At 42.7% G+C, this 16853-nt stretch overlaps 1 long non-coding RNA gene across 2 annotated transcripts in view; it reads right to left on the bottom strand.

The window, feature by feature from the left end:
- LOC143769891 (uncharacterized) overlaps positions 1–15105 on the bottom strand; it is a 28320-nt gene extending 13215 nt beyond the window's left edge. The window contains exons 1-2 of one of the 2 annotated variants that reach the window (XR_013214504.1): positions 14935–15105; positions 3183–3274 (exon numbers count right to left, since the gene is read on the bottom strand). This is a non-coding gene — a long non-coding RNA (uncharacterized LOC143769891). Of the gene's footprint in view, positions 1–3182; positions 3275–9460; positions 9824–14934 lie in introns of those variants that run through there. The other variant, XR_013214503.1, reaches the window with a different exon arrangement.
- Positions 15106–16853: the final 1748 nt, after the last annotated feature.

The raw sequence follows: 16853 nt of genomic DNA, 5'->3' as shown, positions 1-16853 counted from the left end.
ATCAAGTGATCCAAATATGAATTTTTTTTTACCTTACATCTTTAGATTTTTTTTATTTTTTGTTTTTATGAAGTATAACTTTAGTTAATTACAAATTAAAAGTTTAGAATTTTTTTCTTCATAAGTTAATTTTTTACAGATTTTTAAAGTTTTGAAAAAGCGCGGATTTTGGCCTGGTATGGCTTTACATTTTTTATCATATCTCGGGCTAGAATTAAGATACAGAGGTAGGAGAGGCATCATTTTTCTCAGAACGGTACCGGCTTTCATTTGATATGTCACAAGACTATGTTTCTTTATATTTTGTTTTGGAGAAATCAAATTAAAAATTTTGATGCACAATTCTGAAAAAAACGTATGTTTTAAAATTGTGAAAAAATGCATGTGTGTTACTTGTGTCCTTGTTTATATTTGTACAGGGATTCAACTTGGGATCTATCAGATTTGTATTTTTTTTAAGCCTTGAATCATCTGATTTTATGTTTGTGTGAGTTTCTTCCTTTTTTCTTTTCAAATTACAACTTACTGCATTCAACATTTATATGTAACAATAAAGAAACACAAAAAACAAATATCGAAGTGCCAGAATAAATCCATCTTAATCATCATAACAACTTGCTCAGCATTTTCAACCTGAATTCATTGAACAAGCCAAAAGATAAAAGGTGATCACATCCTCAAGTGTGATTTTCTAAATACAGTCTCGTCCTAATTATGTTAAAAACAAGATTAAAAGAACCAATATTTCTACCACCTATTTATACATGGAACAATTTTTTTTCTACTATATCACTAAACATGTCATTTCTGAAGTGTTTAAGAAGAATAGTCCAGTAGTTAAATCCTCGTTCTATAAAATATGAACTAATCAAACAATTAGTAGTAGGTTTTTACACTGGCCTGTTGTCATCAGTGTGTCCCTTCTAGTGGGTGAAATGTCATCTTGTCCATAAGCGCTTACTAGCAATGGCCGTTTCCTTTTGTGTCAGAGTATGTACGGCCTGTTATGGCGTTTGGCTGCACCTGAGTTATATCTGATTTTTGTTCACTTTTACAATGTCTGATTTTCTTGGATACACAAAGGACGGCGCTGGACCAGAAGGTGCAGAAAAGTCAATTCTACGTCTTCATTTTCACAATCTTTGGAGAGTCCAGTAGCCGTCAGCGCTGATCATATTCACAGGTCACATAGCCAGTTGTGTCATCCATTGCCGATCTTGTGCCGCCTTCTACCACTTCATGGACGTCACTGTCTTTATTTCCACTACATGGGATGACAGTCCGGTATTGCTGAGTCCCTGTGATGGGTTCTGCTTCCTGTAACTGATGTTATAACAAACTCTCCTCCTCTTTGTAGTCCTGGTTTGTGCAATACATGAGCTGGATGGTAAGAATATTTTTCTCCCTCCATTTGAGGAGTTGCCTCGGTGATAAGATTTGGTGTGAATACGGTCTGTGGAGGCCCGAGCTGCCGGCCGGTCATCTGCTCTGCAGTCACCGTCTACCCCTGTTCTATCTCAGGTTTGGCCCTAACAAAGCTTCTCCTCTGTCCTCTCCTGCTTCTATGTGGTAACATAATAAAATAATACAGTAATATCTAACAATCATGGATTATTTGGTAATTATGGACCCCATACTGTTAGACCACAGGCTGAGCAGATCTGAAATCAAGATTTTTGAACTGACACTGTAATATTTTTATTTTTTAAAATATGATCCCATCATGATCCCATCTTGTATTTTGGTACAGATGTGAATAGCAGCATAGCAGGCACATGTGCAGTTTTTGAAATTTTTAAATTAAACTTTTTTTTCTGAAATGCGTTTTAAAGTTTTGCGCTTGCGTTCGCATAGGTAAATTATTATCAAAGATACTTGTGACATATCTGGTAAAAGCCTGTACTGTTCTGAGTAGAATGGTGTTTATTTTGTTTCTCTATCTATTTTCTAGCCTGAGTTATGGGGAGAAATGTAAAGGCAGGCAACACCGAAATTCGCACTTTTTCCGAACTTTGAAAATCAATAAAAAATAAAAAATAAAAATCTAGAATTTTTTTTTTCTTCACATTTTGCATTCTCTGACACACTATTACCAAATAACAAAATCTCAAAAGAATTAAAAATATAGTGGTAAAATTCATTGGTTCACTTGACATGGAATGACCCTATACGGCCCTAAAATTCCTGGTGGCAGCCCTGCTCACTAATGGTAACGCTCTTTCTTTTCCTCTTGTTTGTGTTTCTGGAGTACACCATTATTCTTCCTAAAAGAAAGGGTTGTTAGCATAATTCTTCTACCAATTTACAGCCAAGTCTTTTTAATTTATGGGTAAAATCTTTCCTACAAAACTGATTTCGTGCAATTCTACAAGTCTGGTCATTCTATAAGAAAGTCAACAAAGTGAAAAATGTATTGTTTTATTATAGTTCTGTGAGTAAAAATCATTACATAACCCCGGGTTCACTTTTATGTTACACACAAAGCACATGGTTCACTTGCTTAAAGGGATTATTCCAGACGTTTACAAAGTTGCAAGAGTGAATGGATCTTTATAAAATAAATAAATGTTGAGCCCGCACCACTCCAGCACCATTGCTCCGACATCCAATCAGTGGTATCAGCAATCAGGTAAGTGAATGGATGGTGCACCATTACTGCCTGTCACTTGTGAGACCATATGCTGGTGCGGTTGGCCCTGGTTTCCTCCTAATGCTGGACAATGCCAGACCTCATGTGGCTGGAGTGTGTCAGCAGTTCCTGCAAGATGAAGGCATTGAAGCTATGGACTGGCCTGCCCATTCCCCAGACCTGAATCCGATTGATCACATCTGGGACATCATGTCTCGCATCATCCATCATCACGTTGCACCACAGACTGTCCAGGAGTTGGCGGATGCTTTATTCCAGGTCTGGAAGGAGATCCCTCAGGAGCAGAGGCGTAGCTAGGGTTTTGGTTCAGGGGGGGCGAAGCTTCTGAGTTGGCCCCTAACCAGGCAACCTTGATTACAATTCGGTGATGCGCCCTAATACTGGAGGACAACCTCAGCAGACGACCGCGCTGTTACTGAAGATAATCTCTATATAAAGACCAACATGGATATTACCGCCATATGGTCAGTGGTAGATACCAGCCCTACAGAACATATAACAGATCACTGCACAGTTACAGATGGTGTCTTACCGCTGACGTCCTTTCTGATGGAAATGTTCATTTTTCCCGTCTTTTCCATCTGGCCCAGACTGACATGACAACTTCTTCCAGCCAGGACTCGTCTGCAGAGAATACAACAAAGACACATTTCACTTCTCACATTCCACCCCATCACCATCTATTCCCAACCTGCACAAACTCCTCATCCTATTGATATCCCAATACTGAGCCGCTGCTGCCGTATGTTGAAGTTGAATACAAATTTCAAAAAACTGACCGTCACATCCAAACATAGACTAAGTGTGTTTTGGCGCCGCAGTGTGCTGCCTTATCTATTTGACTGTATACGAGTTGGTGACTCTAGGTTCAGAACCTGTTCACACTTAGTCTATGTTGGGATGTGACGGTCAGTTTTTTTAAATTTGTATTCAACTTAGCCTTCTGACTGAGCACTCCGCCTCTTAGCCACAGGTGTTCTAATCGCAGCAGGTCCATTACCCCTCCACAGAGAGAGAGAAATTTAGTCTAAGAAGAGGATTCACAGGTTCCCATTCAGATGAAGACGTTTATTCTCAGCGAGGAAACGAAAGTTTAGGACCAGGTATACAAGAGATGCCTTAATGTGGCTACCAGGTGCACATAAATTGGCCATTTTATGCGCTAAATGCTCTCTTTTTTTCATATTTCTAGTGCAGTAATGCAGTTCAATTTTCGTGTTTCATGTTTGCATGTTTTAGCGCTGCAGTGTGCTGCCTTATCTATTTGACTGTATATGAGTTGGTGACTCTAGGTTCAGCACCTGTTCACACTTAGTCTATGTTTGGATGTGACGGTCAGATTTTTGAAATTTGGATATGACCGGGAACAGACTAATAACATCTCCTGCCTTCGCGAATGCGTGGACGTTATCCCTAGGTCCCGTGATTGCAAATCAGCATCGCTAATGCACACGCGGGGAGCAGCGGCCGGCACCTAGCTGCATAACACCTGACGTGGGACAGAGGAACGCTGAGAGCACACATGGACCCAGACCATAGCAGACACGCAATTTAGGCAACTACAAACATAATGACAAGAACAATAACTAATAAAACACATGAATATATAATATGCTCATGTAAAAAGAAAACAACTAAATACAATAAATAAGAGTGACAATTGTGACATACTATATAAGTGATTAAAAGCGCTATCATATACATTGTTATGTAACAAAATAATTTTGTGATCTACAATAGAATATTCAAGAGTGTGAGAATGTGACATGTAATACTAAAAATATTATAAATATATATAAAGTGTTATCACATGCATATTTATACAATAGAATAATTTATACTGAGGTCTTCAAAAAAGTCTCATATACAAAAAAAAATAATAAGAAGAATGTACATATTAATACTAATAATTATATGATTTGCAATACAATAAAAAAGAAGAAGAAAAAATCTCCGTGAATGGTGACTTGTATTATGAATCTTTAGATGAGCTTTCTTGAAAAGAGTGATAATTGCTTGCATAAATGGATGTTCATCAACTGTCATTCAAGATCACTATATATTCGAATCATAAAAAATAAGAAGGCAAAAGGAGAGAATTAAGAAATGAATAAAAATATTTCCAAATTTAAAAGAAAAAGACCAAAAAACTAGAGATGGTATATCTGGAGAAGGGACCTAAATTGGGACAACAGGGCTATTTTAAGGTTGTAAATAAGATGAATAACCTGTGGTGTTGTTTAATCCATCCGGAATCATAGTGCCCAGAATAAAGATCCACCTGCATTCTTTTTGTGCCAAGACGCGTTTGATATCGCCTCCTCTTATGCCACATTGCACATGTTCAATGCCCCTTATGGAAAGGTATTTGGGATTACAGTTATGAAAAAAACGAAAATGACGGGGTAAAGTTTTAAGAAGTGAAATTTCAGTCTCTGATTCTGCAGCCATAATATCACGGACATGCTCGCGTGTACGAGTACCCAAGCGCCTTGAGGTCAAACCAATATATATCTTTGGACAAGTGCATGTTGCATAATAAATGACTTGTGTTGTATTACAAGTAGTAAGCTGTCTAATACTAAATTGTTTTTTTCCATCAACTGATTGAAAAGTTGTGGAACGAATGATGTTTTTGCATGCTATGCAGTTCCCACAGGAAAAGCATCCTTTGATAAAACCATCCAAACCAAAATAGGCACCACTGCGATCTATGGCCGGGACATAATGGCTGCTCATCAATAAATCCCCAAAATTTTTGCTGTGTCTCGAAGTCATAAGGGGAACACCAGTAAGGTTCTTGGCAAGTGTTTCACCAGTTTTTAATACATTCCAGTGTTTTTGAATGCAAGCTCTCATCTCTTGCCACTGTCTGCTATATGTTGATATATATCGAATTTTATTTTCCATTTTGTTTTGTTTCACCTTGGGGCGCAACAAATCCTCTCTATTACAAAATTTGGCTCGATTGTATCCTGCCTTGACACATCTTTTAGAATACCCTCTCTCTAAGAATCTTTCACGAAGGTCATTGGTCTGAGACTGAAATTTGGACTCTGAGGAGCAGATCCGCCTCATCCTGAGAAACTGACCAACAAGGATGGCCTTATTGGTACTATAGGGGTGACTAGAATTTGCATGCAACAATGAATTAGTGGAAGTAGGCTTTCTATGTACATCAGAAAGAGATCCTGATCAATTTGAACATTGATATCTAAAAAATTAATTGAGCTTTTGCTAGAAAGATACGTAAATTTGATATTGAAATTACTGAGGTTCAATTGTTGCATGAAATCTTGTAACTGTATTTCTGTTCCCTGCCAAATAATAAACAAATCATCAATGTACCGTAACCAGCACTGCACATGGTCCGCGCCCCGGGCACAGTCCCGGCCGAACACCCCCCGCTCCCAAAAGCCCAGGAAGAGGCTGGCGAAGGATGGCGTACAGGCCGCGCCCATGGCAGTGCCACGTTTCTGCAAATAAAAAACATCTTTAAATACAAAAAAAAATTTGGTTAAAATAAAATTTCATAATTCCAAAATAAGCTCACATGTTTGGCCATCCCAGTTGCTGGTTCCCAGGAAGAAGCGGACTGCCTCCAGGCCATCTTCATGGCGAATACAAGTGTAAAGAGTTTCTATATCTGTGGTTACTAAAATCATGTCTCCCTCCAATTGTATACCATTGATTCTAGTGAAAACATCAGATGTGTCTCTGGCATAAAAGGGAAGTGACTCAACTAGTGGCTTTAAATAAAAATCAAATAAACTTGCATACCGGGTCGCACAACCGTCCCATGCCAGAGACAATGGGGCGCCCTGTAGAATTTACCGGATCTTTATGCACTTTAGGAATAAAGCACAATGTAGGGATCTTTGGAAATTTAGTCAAAAGTCCATCAAATATTTTTTTAGGGATAACACCCTGTTCTAACGCCCTTTCAAGAATTTCTTCAAGTTGACTTTGAAATTTGCAAAGAGGATTGCTGTCTAATCTAGCATAGGTATTGCTGTCCCTCAAATGTCTATTGGCTTCTCGTTCATATATGGGCCTAAGCCAAAGAACAACATTTCCCCCCTTGTCGGCTGGTTTGATGTCTGCGCTTTGTTGTGATCTCCTTAAAATCCTGAGCCACCAAGCGTGCAAAAATATCCACAGCTGGAACAGCCGACAAGGGGGAAACTTTGTTTATTTGGGACAGATTTTTTGTGGAAACCTACCCATATTATCCAATTCCTGTTCCTGTAGAAGGTCCTCGAGGTCCCTCAGTGCCTCCTGTTCCACCTGATCAACTGTAGGTGATAATGTTTTATCTTGAGACATGAGTTTTTTCATTACTAGTTTCCTTGAGAAGAGAAACAAATCTTTGGTTGCTGTGAAAAGATTAAAATTGTTAGTAGGGGAAAAGGTTAATCCCTTTTGAACAACTTCTAAAAAAGAATGCAGGTGGATCTTTATTCTGGGCACTATGATGCCGGATGGATTAAACGAAACCACTACCTCTTGAAGTTCATCAAGAGAATGCCAAGAGTGTGCAAAGCCGTCTTCAAAGCAAAAGGTGGCTACTTTGAAGATCCTAGAATATAAGACATAATTTCAGTTGTTTCACACTTTTTTGTTAAGTATATAATTCCACATGTGTTAATTCATAGTTTTGATGCCTTCAGTGTGAATATACAATTTTCATAGTCATGAAAATACAGAAAAATCTTTAAATGAGAAGATGTGTCCAAACTTTTGGTCTGTATTGTATATATATGGTATGATGCTCCCCGTAGCCCCCTTATATATATATATAATATGATGCTCTCCACAGCCCCCATATATATATGGTATGACGCTCCTCACAGCCTCCTTATATATATGGTATGATGCTCCCCGCAGCCTCCTTATATATATGGTATGATGCTCCCCGCAGCCTCCTTATATATATGGTATGATGCTCCCCGTAACCCCCTTATATATATATAATATGATGCTCCCCGCAGCCTCCTTATATATATGGTATGATGCTCCCTGTAGCCCCCTTTTATATATGGTATGATGCTCCCTGCAGCCCCCTCATATATGGTATGATGCTCCCCGAAGCCCCCTTATATATATGGTATGATGCTCCCTGCAGCCCCCTCTTATATATGGTAGGATGCTCCCCGAAGCCCCCTTATATATATGGTATGATGCTCCCTGCAGCCCCCTCTTATATATGGTAGGATGCTCCCCGAAGCCCCCTTATATATATGGTATGATGCTCCCTGCAGCCCCCTTTTATATATGGTATGATGCTCCCCGAAGCCCCCTTATATATATGGTATGATGCTCCCTGCAGCCCCCTCTTATATATGGTAGGATGCTCCCCGAAGCCCCCTTATATATATGGTATGATGCTCCCCACAGCCTCCTTATATATATATGGTATGATGCTCCACGCAGCCTCCTTATATATATATGGTATGATGCTCCCCGAAGCCCCCTTATATATATGGTATGATGCTCCCCGAAGCCCCCTTATATATATGGTATGATGCTCCATGCAGCCCCCTCTTATATATGGTAGGATGCTCCCCGAAGCCCCCTTATATATATGGTATGATGCTCCCTGCAGCCCCCTCTTATATATGGTAGGATGCTCCCCGAAGCCTCCTTATATATATGGTATGATGCTCCCCACAGCCTCCTTATATATATATGGTATGATGCTCCCTGCAGCCCCCTTTTATATATGGTATGATGCTCCCTGTAGCCTCCTTATATATATGGTATGATGCTCCCCGTAACCCCCTTATATATATATAATATGATGCTCCCCGCAGCCTCCTTATATATATGGTATGATGCTCCCTGTAGCCCCCTTTTATATATGGTATGATGCTCCCTGCAGCCCCCTCATATATGGTATGATGCTCCCTGCAGCCCCCTCTTATATATGGTAGGATGCTCCCCGAAGCCTCCTTATATATATGGTATGATGCTCCCCACAGCCTCCTTATATATATATGGTATGATGCTCCCTGCAGCCCCCTTTTATATATGGTATGATGCTCCCTGTAGCCCCCTTTTATATATGGTATGATGCTCCACACAGCCTCCTTATATATATATGGTATGATGCTCCCCGCAGCCTCCTTATATATATATGGTATGATGCTCCCCGCAGCCTCCTTATATATATGGTATGATGCTCCCCACAGCCTCCTTATATATATGGTATGATGCTCCCCACAGCCCCCTTATATATGGTATGATGCTCCCTGCAGCCCCCTTTTATATATGGTATGATGCTCCCTGTAGCCCCCTTTTATATATGGTATGATGCTCCACACAGCCTCCTTATATATATATGGTATGATGCTCCACGCAGCCTCCTTATATATATGGTATGATGCTCCCCGAAGCCCCCTTATATATATGGTATGATGCTCCCCGAAGCCCCCTTATATATATGGTATGATGCTCCATGCAGCCCCCTCTTATATATGGTAGGATGCTCCCCGAAGCCCCCTTATATATATGGTATGATGCTCCCCACAGCCCCCTTATATATGGTATGATGCTCCCTGTAGCCCCCTTTTATATATGGTAGGATGCTCCCTGCAGCCCCCTTATATATATGGTATGATGCTCCCTGCAGCCCCCTTTTATATATGGTATGATGCTCCACACAGCTATATATATATATATATATATATATATATATATATATATTAGATGCTCCGCCCAGCTTAGTATATGCATTATAGTCACACAAACACCCCTCTTTTGTGTCTTGCTCCTTTTCTTTCTTTCATCACCATCATTATTTCCAGTCACCTGAGACTGCCACGTGACCCAAAGGTCCAGGTACGATGCTTAGCCTGCCACTGCTTCCTTGCATTGTGTGTAAGCACAGGGAGGCTAAAGGAGGAGGGTCTGGCAGAGACTGGGTGTGGCGTCAGTTGTGATGTTACAAATAGTCTCTGAACAGAAAAGCAAAAGACTAGTCGGGATGTGGCCAGATAATCCAAAATCAGGAGTGAGGCTGGTCAAGTGCCAGACGCTGAGCACTGCCTGGTGGGATATGACAGCCCTCTCTGACTGGTTCACTCTCGGGTTTCCGAAAGCACGGAATCTTCAAAGCAAAAATCGCACTCGATGTTCCTCCGTCACTAATTCATTGTTGCACCGAAGCCCTTCAGTGAAATCTCTCCGTACGGGAACAAAGCGCAGCAAAAAAGGTTCCTATTGCTTGGACGCGCGAGCGTTAACTCTGATGGCAGTGCGTAGGCGTAAGCTCTCGGGTTCGAAGCGCATGCGCTTGGGGTGTCAGTGACACTAGCTTTGCGCTCTGTGTGCGCATGTGCGTCGCCTCTCCCATAGAAAGTTGCAATGCAACGCAGAGCTGTGATAGAAGCCGTGGGATCACGGCTGATTATCACTGGGGCTGTTGTTTACTGCTGAGGTGAGGCCGACCGGCCGCTGTTGTGGAGGTATTAGCTTCTTTCAATCTGACTTATGACATTTTATTTCCCATCATGCTCTGCGTGAGCTAGTGGTGGCCACCAGCTCTAGTGGGATCATTGAGTGGTCAAGAATTTGTATTGGGAATGCCCCCCCTGCTGGTTAGTGTGTTTCACTGCACTGCAAGTATCCAGGTAGTAATGTAATAGGGGGTCCACACTGCCCAAATAAGACGGGGTCTGCACTCTGCCCAAATATGTGATCGGGGGTCCGAAAAACTGCCCAAATATATGACAGGGGGTCTGCACACTGCCCGAATATATGACAGGGGGTCCGCAGACTGCCCAAATATATGACGGGGTCCGCAGACTGCCCAAATATATGACGGGGTACGCACACTGCACAAATATGTGATTGGGGGTCCGCAGACTGCCCAAATATATGACAGAGGGTCCACACACTGCCCAAATATATGATAGGGGGTCCGGACACTGCCCGAATATATGACAGGGGGTCCAAACACTACCCAGATATATGACAGGGGGTCCACACACTGCCCGAATATATGACAGGGGGTCCGCACACTGCCCAAATATATGACGGGGTACGCACACTGCACAAATATGTGATTGGGGGTCCGCAGACTGCCCAAATATATGACAGAGGGTCCACACACTGCCCAAATATATGATAGGGGGTCCGGACACTGCCCGAATATATGACAGGGGGTCCAAACACTACCCAGATATATGACAGGGGGTCCACACACTGCCCAAATATATGACAGGGGGTCTGCAGACTGCCCAAATATATGACGGGGTCTGCACACTGCCCAAATATGACAGTGGGTCTGCACGCTGCCCAAATATGACAGGGGGCCGCACACTGCCCACATATATGACGAGGTCTGCACACTGCCCAAATATGACAGGGGGCCGCATGCTGCTTAAACATATGATGGGGGGGCCACACACTGGGCAAATATATGATGGGGGGTCCGCACACTGCCCAAATGAAGGGATATTCCCTAGATAATAACTTACCGTATTTTTCAGACTATAAAACACACATAGGTTTTAGATGAGGAAATTAGAAAAAGTAATTGTAGCAAAAATGTGGTCAATTCTGTACTAATATCCCCTTTCCTGTATGCATGAACCCCTCAATTCCATCCTGGTATGCACTGCCCCCTCAGCAATAACCTGGTAGGCATGGTCCCCCTCATCCCTATCGTGGTAGGCATGGTCCCCCTCATCCCTATCGTGGTGGGCATGGTCCCCCTCATCCCTATCGTGGTGGGCATGGTCCCCCTCATCCCTATCGTGGTAGGCATGGTCCCCCTCATCCCTATCCTAGTAGGCATGGTCCCCCTCATCCCGATCGTGGTAGGCATGGTCCCCCTCATCCCTATCGTGGTAGGCATGGCCCCCTCATCCCTATCGTGGTAGCATTGGCCCCCTCATCCCTATCCTGGTATGCAGGGCCCCATCTCCGTCCTGGTATGTATGGCCCCATCCGAAAAACATTAAAAAAGCCATAAACCATTATATTTACCTTCCTGCGCTCCCTCGCAGCATCTAGTTCCGATGTCAGCAGCTGATTTTATGCTTGTAAGCAGCGAATGGGAGTGATGTCATGTGCTGCTTACAAGCCGAGGACAGCTGCCGGGATACTCGTCGTTCTCCACTCCAGGACTATGTGCATGGAGAGCAGTGAATATACATTGCTCTTTAAAGGGGGCACAGTGTTAGCCACAGGCTTCCTTGCAGCTGCCGGGCGTTCACATGTTCCTGCTACTGAAGGGGATGAATATTCACTACAATCCACGCCTATGGGAGTGGAGAACAGTGAATATTTATTTACTTAACTAGCAGGCAAACTCCCGACCGGTGCAGAAAGCCGGCTGCTGCGGCTAACAGCGTGTGCGCTATTAAAAGGAATGAATATTCACTGCCCTCCGTGTCCGCTATTAAAAGGAATGAATATTCACTGCCCTCCACACCCATAGGCGTGGAATGCCGTGAGTATTCATTTCTCTTTAGCAGTGGGCACAGGAGTTAGCCCCAGCTGCCACCTCCTGCCTCTGTGACCCACTGCTCTGCTGCTGCCTCTCCCCACCACAGCCAGAGCAGGTACATCTGGACTATAAGATGCACCCCCCATTTTCCTCCACATTTTTCGAGGAAACAAATATAGTCCAAAAAATACAGTATCCGTTTGTCTTTGTCTGATATTATTCCATAGACAATGAATGAAACGGAGGTCAAGCATGCACCATTCTCGAGGTCACGGGGGCCTCTAGCATTGAGTATATTGCCCCCTATCCTTTGGATGAGTGATACCATACTACCTGGGATTAAAACATTAATGAAGATATCTAAGGGGAACCTGTCAATCTTCTGCGCCTCCAAACCATTTGTGTCTGTATAGCCCTTCAAAAGATAAACAAACTGATCTATTAATGACCCCGAAACGATGAGCCAGCAGCGACATATCACAGTTTAAAATTTTGAATGTATGTGTTAGGAAGTGCTTGGGGCGGGATGATGCACTTAACGGAGTTGTCGACTACAAGGACAGCCCCTTCTTAAACTGAATGTTATGCTCATATAAAATAATAAACCTCCCATGCCAGCTCCGTTCCAGCTGTGACGGCACTCGCAGAGCCGGGGCTGTGATGCGGTGGAATGACACATGATGTATGGCGCCCAGTCAGTGCTGGGGTCACTGTCTCTGCCTTCGGACAAACTGAACATGAAGAGGAAGTCTGGCCTGCAGCCGATCCCAGACTTCCTCTTCATGTTCAGTTCGTAAGAAGGTGGAGTCAGTGACGCCAGTGCTGACACAACACCACATCACGTCCCCGGGGAAAGTGAGTGATGACATCACGGGAACAGAGCCAGCACGAGAGGTGAGTGAAGGCTGTATTATTTTATTGGGCCCAGACATTTAGTTTAAAAAGGGGTTGTTGTGGACAACCCCTTTAAAGAGGTTTTCAAATGAACATTTTGAAGTTGGTTTTATTCAGTACATCTTGGAATAATAATAATTTCCACAATTGGTTGTGTTTAAAAAAGATGTCCCTATGCTGAGATAATCTTATAAATGTGTCCCTGCTGTGTACTGTGTAATGGCCGTGTCTGATCATACAGGAACATGGTCTGATCATATCACAGCTCCTGAGCAGGGGAGGACGCAAACGATAGTTATAGATATACAGATAGCACAGCACAGGATCAAAAAGTCTTTTACCTTAAATAAAGAATTATCTGTGATCCCGTCTTGTAATGTCTGTATACTTTTTTGCTCCCTCCCCTGCCCAGGAGATAGTATGATCAGATCATGTTCCTGCACGGTCAGGCACGGCCATTACACAGTACACAGCAGGGGCACATTTATAAGATTATCTCAGCACAGGAACAATTTTTTAAACATATCCAATTGTGGAAATTAATATTACTCCAAGATCTAGTGGTTAAAATGTATTTTGTTCATGGGAAAACCCCCTTAAGGCTCTTTATCCTCACGCTGTGCTCCCTGCTTGGTGTCACTATCTTCTGGCTGATTGACAGGTCGTTGGCTCCGATGCAGGACAGGAAATACAGCGCGAGAATCAGAAGCTATTAGTGCATCGTTACGACCCAATGTTCCAGACACATATGCAGAGCTTCAAAACTTGTTTCCCTGCTGCTGGAGCATCGCATTGGGGTCAAAAAGAGATAAATTTGCTTATCTTTTAAAGGGCTACACAGACATAAATGGATTTTGGGGGTATAGAAGTCACGGTCTGGTTTCCCTTAAGGTAGTGCTTTACATCAGGGCTATGGAGTCGGCATAAAATTGACTGACTTCGACTCCTAAAATATCTATGTGACGACGCTGCATTTTATCTTAATTAACCAGATGATTCTTTTCAGTAAGTCAGGAGTTATTGACTGTTATCTATGTATTGACTTTTGAATTTATGTGTTTCTTTCTGGTTGATCAATAAAACACAGACTTTTGTTCATATGAGCCTGGAATATTGAATTGTAAGTTGACATTTGATGTAACATATTGTGCTGTTATCATGGATGACTTGAGACACAGGATAATTGAATAATGATGTTTGCTAATATGTTGATTACACATTGTCTAGGCCAGCTAGGTTGTTGACTTGCAAAACAGTGGAGGAAAAACTATGCAAATAGATTAAATAATTAAACAATGCGAGTTGATCTTGTCATTATTCTTCTCCTTTACCTGTGGATGCTGGCTTGATAGTTGTTAACTATAAAAAGAAGGTATGCCCCACTGTAACAGATACCACTAGACATCCAAAAATCTAAAGAACCAGAGACTCTCTACAGGACAACAGCTAAGACATCATCACGAAGGGCACAGATTTGTCATTCTACAAGATGCCAGCTTAGGACACCATGACATAGATCTGATCCATTGACAATCGCTGAACCATGGATACTTTTGGTGTAGTCAGGATTTGGACCCGCCAGTCACCTGAGCCCCATGGATACATTTGTGAAAGCTAGGGATGGGACTCACCAGTCACCTGGCTCCATGGACATCTTTGGAGAAGACAGGTTGTGACCCTCCAGTCAACTGGCCTGGTACCTCGATGGACTGTGACCTTCCTAAGCTTGACGTTACCCCCTCTCTGTGTGCATGACACAGGTTGGATAGTTGGCACTGAAAGCTATGAAGTAACAGCTGCTCTTGTCTCGGAGAGTCAGCGGACGGGTAAGACTCTGTAATTTGCACCATCTTGGGTGTTTTGCTGGGACAGTTCTATGTGTTATTTGCCTGTCTTTGTGGTTCAATAAAGCATTACCAAACTGTTTTACCCTTACCGTGTTGTCTGAATATTATGCCCATGGGGAAAGGAGAGCGGGCGTTCGGTGGGATGATCCCTGGTGCATGTGGTTTCGGTCCGCTGAGTCCTGTGTCTCCACAATATAATAAATTGGGTATAGTAGTTCAATAGATTTTTATTTATATTTCCAAAAAAGAGAAAAAAACAAAACAATTTTTTTAAACAACAATAACAAGCTGTGTGTGTGGCATATCACTTCCATCTTATAAGTATATCTTCTTTCAATATTTTACTATACTTAAGACATATTTATTGTAATGGGAGAGATGGGCAGGGGAAGGGCAAGGAGGGGAGTTAGAAGGGTAAAGGAATGGGTATATCCAAATCTAGGATAAAAACAGGAGTAAATACTTTACAGTTCATTTATATCTATCTGTTTAAACAAGTATAAACATACCGTTACCTATTATTAAAGAAAAAACAATTATACCAACTTTATATCCACCAATAATACACTATTTACCGTATTTTTTGGACTATAAGACGCACTTTCCCCCAAAAAAAATTTGGGAGGAAAATGGGGGTTGCATCTTATAGAGCGAACACAGGCTTACTGGGGGGTTGCGACAGAGGTGTGGCGATGCTGCGGTGGTGGATGGTGCAGAGTGCACCTGAGCAGGGTCCCTTCTTCAGGATGCCCATTGCAGAGATGTTGTGGCGCCGCAACCCAGGGTCCACAGTGCATCACCGGTTTCTCTGCAGCCATCTTCCTGAAGCCGTGGGCCGCTGGAGTCTTCAGGAAAATGGCCGCCAGAGTTGGCGCGTGCGCAGATTGAAATCTCGGTGGCACACTGCTTCAGGAAAATGGTCATGGACACCGGGCCATGGTGCCGCCACATTTCTGCCACTGGCATCCTGAAGGGACTCTGCTCAGGTGCACTCCCCACCATCCTGGGGATGGGACCCTGCTCCAGCTCTGCCTCATCGCCAACACCGGACCCGCAGCATTGCACCCCAGGACTGCTGCATTGCCCCACTTCTGATGCCGCCGGCTTCCTGAGGAAGGGATCCTGCCTTCTGTGACCCCACTGTACCACCGCCGGCTCTCAGGAAAGATACCTTAAATTCAGACAATAAGATAGATCTCCATCTTAGGCTGGGGTCACACTTGCGAGTGTTATGCGAGAAATTCGCATCAATACCTGGCACTGCTGCTGGCACTCAGAACGGAGCGTGCGGCTGCATAGAAATACATGCAGCCGCACACTCCGTTCCCGAGTGCCGGCGGCAACGCCTGGTATTGATGTTAGAGACTCGGCGCGAGTTTCTCGCATCAACCTCGCAAGTGTGACCCTGGCCTTATAAAAAATATTTTTTTCTTCTATTTTCCACCCCCAAAATTTGGGGTGCGTCTTATGGTCCGGTGCATCTTATAGTCTGAAAAATACGGTACTTCTATTTACGTTTCTAATAATTCTACTCTTAAAACAAATTCTTTTATTCCAAGCCTACATTTCTTTTTCAATTGTTAATTCTCCCATTGCAAAGGAGGGATCCTTGTCAGCCACCTGAGGACTTCTCATACTGATTTTCTTTTCTTTCCCCCTTTCTCTTTCCTAGTCTCCGGTGATTAGAGGGGACTAGGTGAATGGTGTTGTGAATTCTTTATTCCAGGGGCCCCAATTTTTTAGTATTTGGGAAATCTATTGTGTCTTATGGCATAGTTAAATTCGTACACATTATGTGTAGCTATTCTTTCTATGATGTCCTCTATTTTTGGAGGGTGTTTCCTTTTCCAATGGGATGCAATTAAATGATTTGTTACCATTATTATATGTGAGACTATATAGATATTTTTTTTTTGGGTATACCATTTATCCCTATTGCTAGAATTGTTAATTTTGGAGTCTTATATTATTGTGTGTAATCTATTGTATCAGTTCCACTTTTTTCCAT

The sequence above is a fragment of the Ranitomeya variabilis genome, chromosome 4 (genome assembly GCF_051348905.1).
Source record: "Ranitomeya variabilis isolate aRanVar5 chromosome 4, aRanVar5.hap1, whole genome shotgun sequence".
NCBI lineage: Eukaryota > Metazoa > Chordata > Amphibia > Anura > Dendrobatidae > Ranitomeya > Ranitomeya variabilis.
Note: the sequence above shows the minus strand (reverse complement) of the source record. Positions and strands in the feature narration are given on the sequence as shown.